Raw genomic sequence first — 17,077 nt, forward strand, 5'->3', positions numbered from 1 at the left:
CTGAAGAAAATGTTAGACCCGCTCTGTGTTGCTCTGTATGTTTTTTCTGATGTTGTTTTAAAAAAAAACAAACAAACAATCTTACTACTCTCAATGCATACCAATACATTAAGGCAAAAATAAGTAAGCTACGTTCACAGTTCTTGAGAGTCAATACATTGGAGTAAGCAAATGTGTAAAATAATACAAGATAATAAAAATGAAGTCAAAAGGGCTCCATTTATTAGGTTTGTGGAACACTTATTTCTACATTTGGAATGTTGTTTTCCAGAAAATGAGCTGATGGAGTGGAGAATTTTTGATATCTCTACCTTCAGTGGTACATTACATTATTAAAATGGTTATCAGGAAACTGCAACACTTGTTTCAAGTTACTCTGAAGAGTGTTTTCCATATAAACATAATGATCAAGAAGACCGTAACTGTCACGGTCTCTGTTGTGTTCGCTGTGACATGGTTGGCGTGCATGCTGTTGCCAGTGGCAACAGGTGGTTGTTGTCTTGTCTAGTGGTTGTTACATGTCTGGTCTGTTGGTGTCTTTAGTCCAGCATGTTTGCTAGACATGTTCCCTGTGTGGTGTGCCTCCAGAAGGGGGTGTCAGGGTTCCCCGGAGGGGGAACTACAAGTCTGGATGCTGCTCTAGTGTCATGGCCTCTGTTGTGTTCAAAGTGACACAGTTGCCGTGCATGCTGTTGCCAGCGGCAACGTGTGGTTGTTGCAGAATGTAGGTGGCTCCTCCTTTACCCTGGGTTTTTCCCTGTCTGGTGCCGGAGGGGTTAATTTTCTGGCTGGTGTGGATTTAGGTGTGTTCTGGGTGTGGCCACTTGGTTTATATTGCCTGTGGCCTGTAGGTTGAGTTCCATTGTCCACCAGCCTTTGTTGGTGCTGGAGCTTTGCTCCTGACCGGCAGATGGAATGGGTCAAAACTGTGAGAACAATATAGTACAAAATCAGAGGACATAGAGTAATCAAAATAGCCAAGCCAAAGTCAGAAACAGATGGGTATCATGGTAAAAAAAATCACAAGACAGAGGAAGGTCAGAGGCAAGCTGAGGTTAATATACAAAACAATCTAAAACACCCACAGACAGAACCAGGAGCACAACAAGGGAGTAAACCTATAACTGGCAAGGGTGAATTGTCAGCAAGGGATTTAAATAGAGCACAGAGTAACATGATCAGAACCTGATAGGTCCATGACTCAGTGCTCCGTTAGTCAGACACAGCACACAGGAACAGAACAGATAAGTAATCAAGCACTGCTAGTTTTCCTCTAGCACACGCCTGCTGTTGAGAGAAACAGAGCATTGCATCTTGTTGCCAGGGATGCTGTCACATCACCAGGGGGAATTGCTTCGCAGTACATCTCTCCCGGCACGGTCACGCCAAAAGCTGGAGATCTCAGTGCTGGAGCCCAGACAGGTAAGTTAGTGACAAATACAAGATGGGTGCTTCATGTGGATTGGTAAGTAGATTAAGAGGCTATAGTTTCTTGATGTTTTGCTTGTTGTGAGACCACTTGTTGATTTGCATTACAAGTATATCTCTTTTCTTCCACTAGGCTTACTTCTCCCAAATTAAACAAGCGTATAAGATTGGCTTACAAACAAGTTCTTTGATACCAACATTTAAGATGCTATATATTGGTCATTTGGTGTTACCTACATGATATACTTGCAAAAGGAATTAAGCAGATGATTGACATTTAATGACATAAGAAGAATAAAAAGTTTTAATTTAGATGGTAAGCAGAGTACCTTCATCTTGTCTTAGTACACTAGATTCGATGTTTGACTGATGTGACAATTAGCTCACTTTTGATTTTCATATTGCCCACCTATGACTAAGCATTGTTCAGCTCTATGCCGACCTCGCTCAGCAGCTGCCAAAGCTTAGAGGGAACACTGCTGCCAGGATTCTATTGATTAGATAATTTTGTACTCCGCACACCTTCGATCCAGTGTGGGTGCCTGTGAGAGTGGTTTAGACAATATAGGTTAAATCCACGGCACTCCAAAAGTTTCCAGCGCCAGCTTCCTGACCCTGTTTCCAAGACATCCAGCGCCAGCCTCCTGACCCTGCCTACAGAGCCCGCTGAAGAAGGTCGTACAGACCGAAACGTCCGGGAATTTTCTGATATGGCACATACTTACTATTTATAAATGAATTGCACTATGAATTGCACTGGATGTACATGAACGATATTCTGTATACTGAAAATTAAAATGTGAAACTTTATTTTGCAAAAAAACTTTTGGAGTGCCGTGGATTTAACCTATATAGGATTCTATTGATGACATTGTCATGACATCACAAGCAGAGTCTCATCATGAGAGCAGCCATATTGAATGTAATAAGATGCAGGCTACAGAAAATGAGTAATCACTTGGTCCTTGTAGTAACCCAGAGTGGGGGTATCTGCAAATAGTTTGTTCTTTAATATGTTATTTAATGTTATGGTATACATGGTTATGACAAGTATTGCACCCAGCATAGCCAGGTATGGCTGGCACAGGATTAATAATGGAAGGCAAGGGTTAATAATCCTGGCTTAGCCCTTTGCAGGACTGTGCGTGGGGATCCAGGATCCGCCCCGAGCTCAGTTAGGGAGTGCTAAGTAGCGGCATTGTAACTATTGGGGTCACTACAGGTGGGCATGATAAATACTAGGGGCTCTACAATAGACAGTATATCTATCGGGGGTACTACAGGGAGCATTATAAATACTGGGGACACTACAGGGGATATTGTAAATACTGGGGGCACTACAAGGGGCAATATAACTAATGGGGGCACCATTACTTATGAGCGCACTCTGGAAGACAATTAGATACACAGTTTAGCAGACGTATCACATATGACAGGATTAGATACAGCAGCTCAGCAGACAGTATCACACATGATGGAATTAGATACACGGCACACCTGCCTGTCACCTGCCTGGCACAGGATTAATAATGGAAGGCAAGGGTTAATAATCCTGGCTTAGCCCTTTGCAGGACTGTGCGTGGGGATCCAGGATCCGCCCCGAGCTCAGTTAGGGAGTGCTAAGTAGCGGCATTGTAACTATTGGGGTCACTACAGGTGGGCATGATAAATACTAGGGGCTCTACAATAGACAGTATATCTATCGGGGGTACTACAGGGAGCATTATAAATACTGGGGACACTACAGGGGATATTGTAAATACTGGGGGCACTACAAGGGGCAATATAACTAATGGGGGCACCATTACTTATGAGCGCACTCTGGAAGACAATTAGATACACAGCTCAGCAGACGTATCACATATGACAGGATTAGATACAGCAGCTCAGCAGACAGTATCACACATGATGGAATTAGATACACGGCACACCTGCCTGTCAATTTTTTGAAGTCCCATAGCTATGAATGGAGAGGACACTGTGCATGTGCAGGATGCTCTTTGTTCACATCAGGGAATGTCCCAGAGGTGTGACCCGACCTATCTGACATTTATTGCATATCCTAGCAGTATGCCATAAATGTCCCAAATGGGAATATACCTGTACCCATTCAATACAACCCTAGGATTCGTATTTTAAAAAAAACAGGGGCACAGGAAAAATTGTGCAATTTAGTATTCAAGAAAAAAAACCACAATCATATTTTGTTAAATAAACATGCACAAAAACCTTTATTTGTTATAAAATGGTCTTGGATTTCTGTGGCTCTGGCCCTTTAAGGGAGGAGGAGGCTCCTTCTTCACTTTTTCTTGGGATTCTTCCATTGGAGGAGGTTGAGTGTCGCACCTCAGGCAGATTTTCGGGGGCCAGAGAGGGTCACACGTAGTTCTCACATTGTATAGAAAAGAAAAAAAAATAAAGATCAGCAAAACAATTCCCAAACACATGAGGAGAAAAGTGGCCAAACTTACCTAATCTGTTCCTACGCTGCTCGTCAGAGGCCCCCTGATGGTGAGAGCCACCATGGGAGACTGAGGCTGTGGTCAGTGCATCACCTCAATTTATACCCACCCACGATTAATAAGTCATAAATAAATGAGTCACGGTGCCCATTATGACACCACAAGTGAGTGAGTCATCTGCCAGGATTCTAATGATGACATCACAAGCAGAGTCTCACCATGAGAGCGGCCATATTGAATGTAATAAGGTACAGGCTACAGATAATGGTTTAGTAGTTTGTCCTATGGACCAATCACTACTGATGATTCCCAAATGCACTGATTTCCCGAAACTTTGAAAAATTTGGACAGCGGCAATAAAACAGTAAACACTGTATTTACATATGGTTGCCAATCACCAGTTATTGATGATACTATCCTGAGAATAGGCCATCAATATTTGACCCCTTACACTAAGCAGCTGAAAATTGTAAACAGAAATTGCAAATTTTGTGTAAAAAAATCTGACTGGTTCCTTGTGGCTCATTTGTGTCTGTGTTGTTTTCGTCATGACCACACCTCTTCCAGGTGTTGTTGGTTTGGTCATTTAACTTCCCCTATTTATTACTGCTTACCCCTTCTGGGGGTGCGGTTTATAGCTTCAGTTTCTGGACTCTGGGCTAGCTGGTTGTTGGATCTACGGTTGAGCTCCTGGCGCTGCCTTTGCTCCATGTGAAGTTAAGTGTCGTCTTCCCTATTTGTATTTAGTTTGTTGTATTTCCCTGTCTTTTGTATTTATGCCTGAGGGAGACTCCTGTTCATCCTTTTGTTGAAAGAATAGGTTGTCTCAAGTTCTGTCACTATTATAGGGACCTACAGGGAGTTTTAGGGCTCTAGGTTCCTGTGCATGAACTTTCCCACCATCAAGGTCAGTTCAGACTGATAGGTAGTCAGGACTTGGATTAGGGTTGTTCTAGGAGGTGACCTTCTCCTTTTCCCTACTTTCCAGTCCTAGTGTCACGGCTGTTTAAGGGTAACCAGAGCATACACAGTAGGAAGAGCTACTGACCGGACCCCAAACTAGGGAAGAGAAAGGGTGACCCCTGTCAGACCCTCAACACTCTCCCTATGCTGCTAAAGCACATGCCCGGATCCAAATGGTGGAACGAGGCATGCCCGCGTACCTTAGACTGATGAGCCCTGTAACCCCTACAATAGTGGAAGGGGCACGGCCACCGATGCCCTGCTCAGAATATGGAGGGAACCGGGGCCACCTCAGATCCAGTCAGGAAATCACGAGGTACACAACAAAGTCTGCACACTTAGCTGATGAAGCTGCAACCGCAGAGAAGACGGATCCAAGGGCCGCTGGCAATATCCGGAGTGCTTGCAGCAGCAGAACACAGGTCCAGGGAACTAGTAGCTAAAGAAGTGAAGATACTCAAGGCAGCGCTACAACTGAAAAGAGAAATATAATCCACGCCCTGCAATAGGAGGAGGGGTGATTTAAAGGCAGGGAAATCAGGAGAGACAGCTGGGAGTAAAGACCTCACAACAGGGGCGGAGAAACAGAACAGTGAGAACACCTCCAAACTCTAAGTGACATCATCACAGGGGTGGAGACACAGAGCTGTGAGAACGTCTCAAAGCTCTGGTAGTGACAGTACCCCCCCCTCTACGGGTGGACTCCGGACACCCAGGACCCACCTTCCCAGGATGAGCCCTATGAAATGCCCTGATAAGGCGAGTGGCTTTAATGTCCGACATCGGAACCCACATCCTCTCCTCAGGACCATAACCCTTCCAATGAACGAGGTACTGAAGAGAACCGCGGACAATGCGAGAGTCCACAATTCTGGAAACCTCAAACTCCAGATTGCCATCAACCAAAATCGGAGGAGGAGGCAAAGAGGAGGGTACCGTGGGCTGGACATATGGTTTTAAGAGAGATCTGTGAAATACATTATGTATCTTCCAAACCCGTGGAAGATCAAGGCGGAAGGCAACAGGATTGATGACTGACAAAATTTTATAAGGCCCAATAAACTTGGGACCCAATTTCCAGGAGGGAACCTTCAGTTTAATATTTCTTGTAGACAACCACACCAGATCACCCACATTCAGGTCCGGACCAGGCACACGTCTCTTATCAGCCACACGCTTATACTTCTCACTCATCTTTCTGAGATTACTCTGAATCTTTTGCCAAATGGTAGACAAAGACGAGGAAAATCTCTCCTCCTCAGGTAAACCAGAAAGAGCCCCTCCCGAGAATGTCCCAAACTGCGGATGGAACCCATATGCACCAAAAAATGGTGACTTATCAGAAGATTCCTGACGACGGTTGTTCAAAGCAAACTCAGCAAGAGGGAGAAATGAACACCAATCCTCCTGGTTCTCTGCCACAAAACAGCGCAAATATGTCTCCAGATTCTGATTGAGGCGCTCAGTCTGACCATTCGACTGCGGGTGAAAAGCAGAAGAGAAGGACAGCCGAACCCCCAGGCGAGAACAGAAAGCCTTCCAGAACCTGGACACAAACTGCGTGCCTCTATCGGAAACAATCTCAGAGGGAATGCCGTGCAATTTAACAATATGATCGACAAAAGCTTGCGCCAACGTTTTAGCATTGGGTAAACCAGGAAAGGAACGAAATGAGCCATCTTGCTAAAACGGTCCACGACCACCAGGATCACCGACTTCCCCGAGGAACGAGGAAGATCCGTGATAAAGTCCATGGACAGGTGTGTCCAAGGACGGGAAGGTATGGGTAACGGGAGAAGGGAACCTGAAGGTCGTGAACGAGGGACCTTAGCGCGAGCGCACGTCTCACAAGCCGCCACAAAACCCTCCACAGACTTACGAAGAGCCGGCCACCAAAATCTCCGAGCAATGAGATCTACCAGTGGCTCTACTCCCGGGGTGACCAGCAAGAACTGTATCATGATGTTCCTTAAAGAGTTTGTGACGTAGCTCAGGAGGCACGAACAACTTCCCGGAGGGACAACGGGCAGGTGCCTCAGACTGGGCAGCCTGGACCTCGGCCTCCAAATCGGAATATAGAGCAGAAACAACTACCCCTTCCGCCAAAATGGGACCCGGGTCCTCGGAGTTTCCTCCTCCCTGGAAAACAGCGAGAGAGAGCATCAGCCTTCACATTCTTGATCCCAGGGCGGAAAGTAACAACAAAATTGAATCTGGAGAAGAACAGAGACCATCTGGCCTGTCTCGGATTCATACGCCTGGCCGACTCCAAGTACGCCAGATTCTTATGGTCGGTAAAAACGGTGATAGGGTGCCTGGCCCCCTCCAACCAATGGCGCCATTCCTCGAAAGCCAACTTGATGGCCAACAACTCCCTATCTCCCACATCATAGTTTCTCTCTGCCGGGGAGAGTTTTCTAGAGAAAAAGGCACAAGGTCGCCATTTGGCAGGAGAGGGGCCCTGGGACAAAACTGCACCCACACCCACCTCGGAAGCATCCACCTCAACAATAAAAGGTAAGGAAACATCGGGATGCACCAAGATGGGAGCAGACGCAAAACTCTCTTTAATCTTAGAAAAGGCTGCAAGCGCCTCCTCCGACCAAGAGGAAAAATCCGTCCCCTTTTTTGTCATGTCAGTAAGGGGTTTGACAATAGAGGAATAATTCAAAATGAACTTTCTGTAGTAGTTAGCAAAACCCAGAAAGCACATCAATGCCTTCTGATTTTCAGGAAGCTCCCACTCCAGCACAGCACGGACCTTCTCCGGATCCATGCGAAAACCAGAAGCAGAGAGGAGAAAACCCAGAAATTGAATCTCCGATACCATAAAAAGACATTTCTCCAGCTTGGCATACAGTTTATTTTCCCGCAGTATCTGCAGGACCTGAAAAAGATGATCCTGATGGGTCTGAACATCAGGGGAAAAAATCAAAATATCATCAAGATACACCAATACAAATTTCCCCATTAAATGATAGAAAATACTATTAACAAAATGCTGAAAGACGGCCGGAGCATTCATCAGGCCGAAAGGCATAACGAGATTCTCAAAATGCCCATTAGGGGTATTAAAGGCCGTTTTCCATTCATCCCCCTCTCTGACCCTGACCAGGTTGTACGCGCCTCTCAGATCCAATTTGGAAAACACCTTGGCCCCAACAATTTGGTTGAACAGGTCCGGGATTAGAGGAAGGGGATAGGGATCGCGAATCGTGATACGGTTCAGCTCCCTAAAATCTAAGCAAGGTCTCAGAGAGCCATCTTTTTTTTTAACAAAAAAAAAACCCGCGGCAACAGGCGACTTTGAGGGACGAATATGCCCCTTCTCGAGACTCTCGGAGATATAGGTTCGCATTGCGAGTCTTTCCGGTTGTGAGAGATTGTAGAGGCGTGCCTTTGGCAGCTTGGCGCCGGGAATGAGGTTAATGGGACAGTCAAACTCCCGGTGAGGAGGTAGCTCCCGAACACCGCTCTCGGAAAACACATCCGAGAAATCAGAGAGAAATGATGGCAGAGTTTTAGTAGACACCTCTGCAAGAGTGGCTGTGAGACAATTCTCTCTACAAAAGTCACTCCACTCATTTATTTGCCTTCCTTGCCAATCAATAGTGGGGTTATGTCTAGTGAGCCAGGGTAGCCCCAAAACTAGAGGAGAAGGCAATCCGTTAAGGACAAAACAAGATATCTCCTCCACATGAGTGTCACCTACAGCTAGCCGGATATTGTGAACAATGCCTTTCAGAGATCTCTGCGAGAGTGGGGCAGAGTCAATAGCAAAAACAGGTATATCCTTTTCTAATGTACAAACCTGAAAACCATGCAAGGCTACAAATTGAGTGTCAATAAGATTGACGGCCGCTCCACTATCGACAAAAATCTCACAAGGAATGACTTTGCTCTCTAGCGCCACCCTGGCAGACAGGAGAAAACGGGAACTGCAGGTCAAAGGAAAAGCATCAATTCCCACATCAACTTTGCCCAAAGTAGCAGATGAAGCAGAACTTGATGATCTACCTCTTGAGGTTTTTCTCTTATTATCGCTCTTAGAACAGGTCAGGAATCTCCTAGACGGACAAACATTTGCCAAATGACCTATGCCCCCACAACAAAAACACACCATATTCTGAGGACTAAATCCTCTTTTATCAGGGGCAAGTCGGCCTAGCTGCATGGGCTCCTCCTCAGAAGGGAGCGAGACAGGATGAGACCCCTGCATACTGAATGTGTCCGCACCATTGCCCCTAGACTGACAATGGCTGGACGGAGAGGTCTTGTTTCTTTCTCTTAGACGCCTGTCAAGGCGTACCGCTAATGACATGGCAGACTCTAAGGATGTTGGTCTCTCATGGAAAGCAAAGGCATCTTTCAAATCCTCTGAGAGACCATGACAGAACTGACTTCGGAGTGCAGCATCATTCCAGCCTGAATCAGCTGCCCATCTCCGAAATTCAGAACAATAAAGCTCCGCAGACAGTTTGTTCTGGCATAGAACACGTAAGTTCGATTCTGCCAGAGCAACACGATCCGGGTCATCATATATCTGCCCCAAGGCCACAAAAAACCTTTCCACGGATCGAAGTGAAGGATCCCCTGATGGCAGCGAAAAAGCCCAAGTCTGAGCATTACCTCTGAGCAGGGAGATGACAATCCTCACCCTCTGTTCCTCATTACCAGAGGAGTGGGGACACAAACAAAAATGGAGTTTACATGCCTCTCTGAAGCGAACAAAATTCTCACTGCCCCCGGAGAACGTTTCTGGAAGTGAGACCTTTGGCTCGCAACAGACTCCATGAGCCGGAGCAGAGCCCAATGCTTGTAGGTGAGTCAGAGATTGACGGAGATCCGCTACTTCCAAAGAAAGACCCTGCATGCGGTCAACCAGGTCAGAAAGCGGATCCATGTCAACAAGGACGGTTTTGGTGGATTATAATGTCACGGCTGTTTAAGGGTAACCAGAGCATACACAGTAGGAAGAGCTACTGACCGGACCCCAAACTAGGGAAGAGAAAGGGTGACCCCTGTCAGACCCTCAACACTCTCCCTATGCTGCTAAAGCACATGCCCGGATCCAAATGGTGGAACGAGGCATGCCCGCGTACCTTAGACTGATGAGCCCCGTAACCCCTACAATAGTGGAAGGGGCACGGCCACCGATGCCCTGCTCAGAATATGGAGGGAACCGGGGCCACCTCAGATCCAGTCAGGAAATCACGAGGTACACAACAAAGTCTGCACACTTAGCTGATGAAGCTGCAACCGCAGAGAAGACGGATCCAAGGGCCGCTGGCAATATCCGGAGTGCTTGCAGCAGCAGAACACAGGTCCAGGGAACTAGTAGCTAAAGAAGTGAAGATACTCAAGGCAGCGCTACAACTGAAAAGAGAAATATAATCCACGCCCTGCAATAGGAGGAGGGGTGATTTAAAGGCAGGGAAATCAGGAGAGACAGCTGGGAGTAAAGACCTCACAACAGGGGCGGAGAAACAGAACAGTGAGAACACCTCCAAACTCTAAGTGACATCATCACAGGGGTGGAGACACAGAGCTGTGAGAACGTCTCAAAGCTCTGGTAGTGACACCTAGTTCCTGTCTCCTTTCCTTCTGTGCTCGGTGTGGAGTTTCCCAACCACACTGCATCTGTGAAAGTTATTCATTCCAGAAAAGTGGCTCAAAGGGTTTCTACTACCTCATTTTGACCGAATTAGCTTTCAGACACTAGCGATCTGCTAGTGTCTGATCTCCATAACCATGCAATGCTCAGACCTTTGTGTGGAGTAGTTTTATTAAACCCTCAAACTGTTGTTAAAATTGAGAGATTAGTCAATATATCCTACTGTGGAGGACATGCCTGAGCCCGAGCACCGTGCCAAGGTTTCTCAAGTAGCTTGGGTCCTAACACTAACTTACCTGTGCCATGTGGACAATACCAGGGGCCAGTGGAAAAATTACAGGAGCGTGAGGTCTGTCTAACAGACAACTCACCAGTTACCGCAGCATGTAACCATGCTTGCAATGGGAGGAGGGAGAAGTCTGCAAGTCCCACTCAAGACTGGCTGATATGGCCCAGGCCTTGCAGGTGCACCTAAATGTAGCCTGTAGATCGAAAACAGGCAGATTTAAATTGGAGTTTATACACCTCCAAGCCTCTCTATATACAAACAAATAAAAAGAATAGTGTGGTGTTACACAGGAAGGAAGTGCTCAAACCCATATGTAGTTGTGCATATATATATATACAGGGGAGCAAACCCTGCACTTGTGGCCCGTTGCTAATGGCGATCCCCAGCAAAAATGCATACAGTGGAGGATACCTGCAGCGAACCACAAGTACCACAATAAACATCCTACACAATATAGAAATTATGTGGATGTGATAACCAATATAGCAAAATAATATTAGCAAAGACAGATGCACTCTGCGGTCTTCCTAAACCCTCAAACTGATGTTAAAATTGAGAGATTAGCCAACATATCCTACTGTGGAGGACATGTCTGAGCCCGAGCACTGCGCCAAGTTTCTCAAGTAGCTCAGGTCCTATCACTCACTTACCTGTGCCGTATCGGCAATACCAGGGGCCAGTGGGCGAATTACAGGAGCGTGAGGTCTGTCTAACAGACAACTCACTAGTTACCTCCAGCATGTAACCATGCTAGCAATGGGAGGAGGGAGGAGTCTGCAAGACCCACTCAAGACTGGCTGGTATGGCCCAGGCCTCGCAGGTGCACCTAAATGTAGCCTGTAGATGGAAAACAGGCTCTTTTAAATTGGCGTTTATACACCTCCAGGCATCTTTATATACAAACTGAAAAGAATGGTGTGGTATTAAACAGGCATGAAGTGCTCAAACTCATATGCAGTTGTGCATATATATATATATATATATATATACACACAGGGGAGCAAATCCTGCACTTGTGGCCCGTTGCTAATGGCGATCCCCAGCAAAAATGCATACGGTGGAGGATGCCTGCAGCGGACCACAAGTACCACAATAAACATCCTACACAAGATAGCAATTATGTGGATGTGATAACCAATATAGCAAAATAATAATAATGATAATAATAATAATAATAATAATAGCAAAGACAGGTGCACGCTTCGGTCTTCCTAAACCCTCAAACTTATGCTAAAATTGAGAGATTAGCCAATATATCCTACTGTGGAGGACATGTCTGAGCCCGAGCACCGTGCCAAGGTTTCTCAAGTAGCTCGGGTCCTAACACTCACTTACCTGTGCCATATGGGCAATACCAGGGGCCAGTGGGCAAATTACAGGAGCGTGAGGTCCGACTCACAGACAACTCACCAGTTACCTCCAGCATGTAACCATGCTTGCAATTGGAGGAGGGAGGAGTCTGCGACTCCCACTCAAGACTGGCGGATATGGCCCAGGCCAAGCAGGTGCACCTAAATGTAGCCTATAGATGGAAAACAGGCTCATTTAAATTTGAGTTTATACACTTCCAAGCCTCTCTATATACAAACAAATAAAAAAAATGGTGTGGTGTTACACAGGCAGGAAATGCTCAAAGCCATATGACCTTGTGCGCATATATATATATATATATATATATATACAGGGGAGCAAATCCTGCACTTGTGGCCCGTTGCTAATGGCGATCCCCAGCAAAAATGCATACAGTGGAGGATGCCTGCAGTCTTTTTTAGTTGCTAAAAATGACATGTCAGGAGAGGTCACAAGTCCTCTTTATTCACTGACATATTTTCATACTTGCGGACCTTTAAAAAGGGATTAGGAAGATTACGGAAAGAATGAAAAATACGGGATTTGAAGTAACTCATTAATCAAACTCTAAAATGAACCCAGACTCCCAGTTGATGCTTGTCTGGTGGCACATTCTACAGGGTTGAGATGGGATGGACCATAGTGTTATTGTTCAGGGTTAGAGAACTTTCTAATCCTTTAAATGTGGTTAAAATTACACGTCCCAGGTGCACCACAGGTTAGTCTGGCAACACTAAATAGAAGATCCAATACCCCATGAGCCCTATCCATGAAAAAACATACCCTCTTAAGGAATGTTGTGGGCTTAGGGCAAAGACTTTGCAAGAGCACAGATATACTCTCAATGAGCTTGGGGCGTGTTACAAGTGTTATCCACATTTCAAAGCACTGTAAAGCTGCCATTAAGTGTACCGAATAAGCTAGTGACAAATATGTTACAGCTATGTATCCTACTCCACTTCCCAAAAACTTACAACCTTCAACAGCATCTATCCCCATCAAAAAACATGGCAGGGAGCCACAAGTTTGAGATTCAACTATAACCACCTCTTTATGCAATGAAGTATGTGGGAAAGAGACTGGTCCAAAAGGGCATCATATAACCTCACCTCCCTGGTCATGTAGAGATTTTTAGCAGAAGGGCCACTGGGTATGCTGTTTTGTCAATAAGGGGAATACCCAAATACTCTTACCAACGTTGAATGAAAGTGACTTTATACTGGATGAAAGACATGAATGCTGATATTCTAATCTTACTCTTAAGAAATATTCTTAGAGTCCATAGGGTGTGTCAACAATGCAATGGTTCAGAAGATGCCCCATATGCATAAAGACTTGATTTGGACTGGGTAACTGAGGTAGATGTATGCTTAAAAAAGAGCCACAAACCTTTCTCACTTTAACTCCTTTAAACCTTATGTGTTCTAAAATGGCTACAAGACCCATTTTAAGCCAGGCGTTCATCTTTTATGAGAGAAAAGCTCTCTAACCCCATCTAGTCACCAGATGCCATTCCTACTCCTAATTATGAAAACTTAGGGAGATCAGTGTTTTACACAAGATGACAACAAAATATTCTTGTCCATAAAAGACAAATAGTTCATTAAAATCATGGACAGTGGGTTCTTCTGTTAAAGATGTCTTCAAGTCTCCAAGACCCTGACAATGATCCAGAGATTTGTCCTGATGTTAGTACCTTTGTCACCAAATTCAAAGAGAAGTTTGTCTTGGGCTGTCAGCTCAGCACTTCAAACCCTTCTCAAGATGGCTAAAGCTTGTACACGCCATTGCTAAGTTAGGCACATTAAACAGTTCTATTATACTGAGAACACTAACACTGATTGTTGTGGGTGGCATGTGTTATGAGCCTCACTCTTTGACATGGAACTGAAATGTATACGCGACAAGCAAAATATTCCAAAGAATTGCCAACGTAAAACCAGTAATTGACAGTCATGCCATACTAAGGGGTGGTGGTTGCTAATATGGTGCCAAATTAGAGAATTTAGTAAGGAATACTAGCCTTGCTCTTATCTGTTGGGAAGTAATTATCTGTTAAGCCAGAAGGGACCTTTTAAGAACATTCAGTCAACTTAGGTGTTCATCCTTGGATATATACCCTGAACCTTGACTACTGGACAACTATCCTAGTGCCATTTCTCCTTCTGAAAATTGTATCCATTTGATTATTCCAAGAAAGGTTGAATGTCAGTTCGTATAGTAAGGATTTCAGACGGGGGCGTGTGCTGTCTCAGATAATGGTTTCTGAAAACAGAATTCATTGTATTCTGTGTCACATTTGTTGCTACTATACTTAGTAGTGCTTTGCTGACATCTTGTGGCAATTGTTATATTTGGTTTATGAAGTTATCTATGGCTGTCATTTATCTTGTAACGCCAACTCCTTTGTGAGTCTATATACTGTGTTCCTGTTTGACAGACGTGTCTCACAGAGCTGGAGAGAGGATTTTCCTTTGACTTTTGTCATAATTTTTCAGGTACATTTAATAAATTACCTAAAGGCATATCCATTGCATCTCCCTCACTAAAATTCTACACGCAACTGGCATCCCTAGGGAAATGATTAAAGCGAGTTTACTATCTTCCATTGCATGTACCATATATTGCTACTCACACGTTGCAGAGAATTCGCTCACGTACATCAGTGGCAGAAAACCAGGTAATTTTTTTACACTATTTGCTGCCTTGACTAACCCTTTAACACCCTGCTGGAAGTAAAAGACCAGATGCAACCTGTGACCAAATGTGCTACTATTTCTTTGGAAGAAAGCAATCATGCTTTTTATAATCATAGACAACTCCTTTAATATTATTGTCTTCTACAAAGTAAAGGGTGAGGTAGTGGGCAACCTGGAAATTGTGGCATAGTTATTGAATGAATCAGAAAGACACTATCCCACCTAATGTGAAAAGATACGTAGGAGTCCACAGGCATATAGAAACCAACACCCATATATCAAAATGTTTAATTAATCCAACTATTAGAAGTACTTTATCTTGGGCTTGAAATGGGATTAACACACATATTCTCTCTTTCTTTTTCTCCAGCTGGCTAATGGCTTTCTTAGTGACAGCCTATGAAGTTTCTAAGTTTCAACATCCGAGTTACAGTCATTAAGTAGCTGTTCTGTCCTTTAGCGTCTCTGTTTTATTACAACTGTAGTGTCTGTCATAGAGCATGAGAGAGAAGAAAAATGAAAGTCATTACTGTCATTCTAGAGGTTACTTCACTGCCTAAACCTCCAAAGAATTTGTATCTTAACATCTTATCCCCAACAAGGAGTCCATGTTAATTCCCTTAAATAGGGTCAACATGTCAACAGTGGGAATACAGAGACACTTGTTTGCCTGTTTCCTAGTGAGAGGCCTGTATTTTTAGTAGACTGCACAGCAAACACAAGAAAAGCTGATATCTGGGAGCGAGGATAGTAGTGGAAGAATTTCTAAATTTCATCATGCAGCATTATGTACAAAATTCCTAGGTTATTTGTGTGTATTCAGCAGAAACTTATGAATCATACGGTTGTTGTCTTGTCAGATTGGATAGATATCTTTCTGTTAATGTACCCTTAGGCCACTTTCACACGGTCAGCATTTGGTTAGAAGCTAAAACCAGGAGTGGAACTTACAGAGAAACAGTAAAATGGAAATATGTCTGCCACCGTCCGATCCACTATGCTGCCCAGAGACTTCTATTATGACGGAATGCAAAACGGAATGCCTCTTAAAGGTCTCCATGATGCATTCCATCATAGAATTCCATCATAATCCATGATAACGGAATTGCCACTAAACCCAAACACCGAACCCGAACATGAAAACATCAAGTTTGCTTATCCCTAGCCACAAATATTTCCAATAGTTTTTTCCTGACCATTCCTGGTTTTGACTTACAAATACTGTTGAAAAACACTGAGCATGTGATGGTTATCTTAACCCCACAACACTTTAAAGATGGTGTCCGCTCTCAAGTTGTTTCAAATAGCAGAGGCTAAGCTTTGCAATCAACCATAAAAGCGATCTCAGACATTTAACCCCTTAGATACCTTGATCAAATGTCACTGTGGAATCTGATCCATGTAACAGCCTCCCCCAACTGAGATCGGGGAAGCTGTTACATTGCAGTAATAAGCCGGGGCTTGCTTGAGGCTCCGATGCCTATCATTGGTATATTCCCCCAAAATGGTATTAATGAAAAGTACAGAATGCCCCACAAATCGGTGTGTCCTCACACAGCTCCATAGACATAAATATAAAAAAAGTTATGGGGGGTAAAATAATTTTTTACAAAGTTAATTTTTTTTTCAGTATTAAAACACAAGGAAAACCTATATAAATATGGCATCTTTGTAATTGTACTGATCTGGAGAATGAAGGTCACAGGTCAGTTTTACCACATGGGGAATGCCATAAAAACAAAACAAAAATTCAGCTTCCCACAACATTGTATGCAATATGAAACGGTGCCATTAGAAAGTAGAACTTGTCCTACAAAAAACAATCCCTCATATGGCTATGTGAACAGAAAAAGTTATGACTCAGGAAAGGCAGAAATAAAAAATAAAAAAAAACAGTCCTCTAAGGGTTAAATAGAACCTGTAACCTCTCCTAACTTGTTTGTTTTTGTAAATTGTATTCTACATGTCATAACAATTCTGAAGCATCTATCATTATGACTTTATTTCTGCTAAAAAGTTTATGAACATTGCCAACTGGGTGTTACCAATTGGGGTGTGTCCCTGCCCAATTAGACAATGTTCACATCCCTTTGGCAATGGGAATGGTCATACCCAGTTGACAATTAAATCTTAAATTTTTTGTAGAAATAATAACGGAACTAACAACATACAGTTATAAAAAGCTCCTATTGTTTGGGAATGAGCCGTAATACTAGACAAGTCATTAATAAGCAACTTGTATACAGCACAGCTTTATTTCATCATCATGCTA

At 44.0% G+C, this 17,077-nt stretch overlaps 1 long non-coding RNA gene across 1 annotated transcript; it reads left to right on the plus strand.

Moving 5' to 3' along the window:
- Positions 1-1,249: 1,249 nt before the first annotated feature.
- LOC122926405 lies at positions 1,250-16,613 on the plus strand. Its single transcript, XR_006387662.1, has 3 exons — positions 1,250-1,422; positions 1,562-1,744; positions 15,176-16,613. It is a non-coding gene; the product is annotated as an uncharacterized LOC122926405 (long non-coding RNA).
- Positions 16,614-17,077: the final 464 nt, after the last annotated feature.

Source organism: Bufo gargarizans, chromosome 2, assembly GCF_014858855.1.
Source record: "Bufo gargarizans isolate SCDJY-AF-19 chromosome 2, ASM1485885v1, whole genome shotgun sequence".
NCBI classification, from domain to species: domain Eukaryota; kingdom Metazoa; phylum Chordata; class Amphibia; order Anura; family Bufonidae; genus Bufo; species Bufo gargarizans.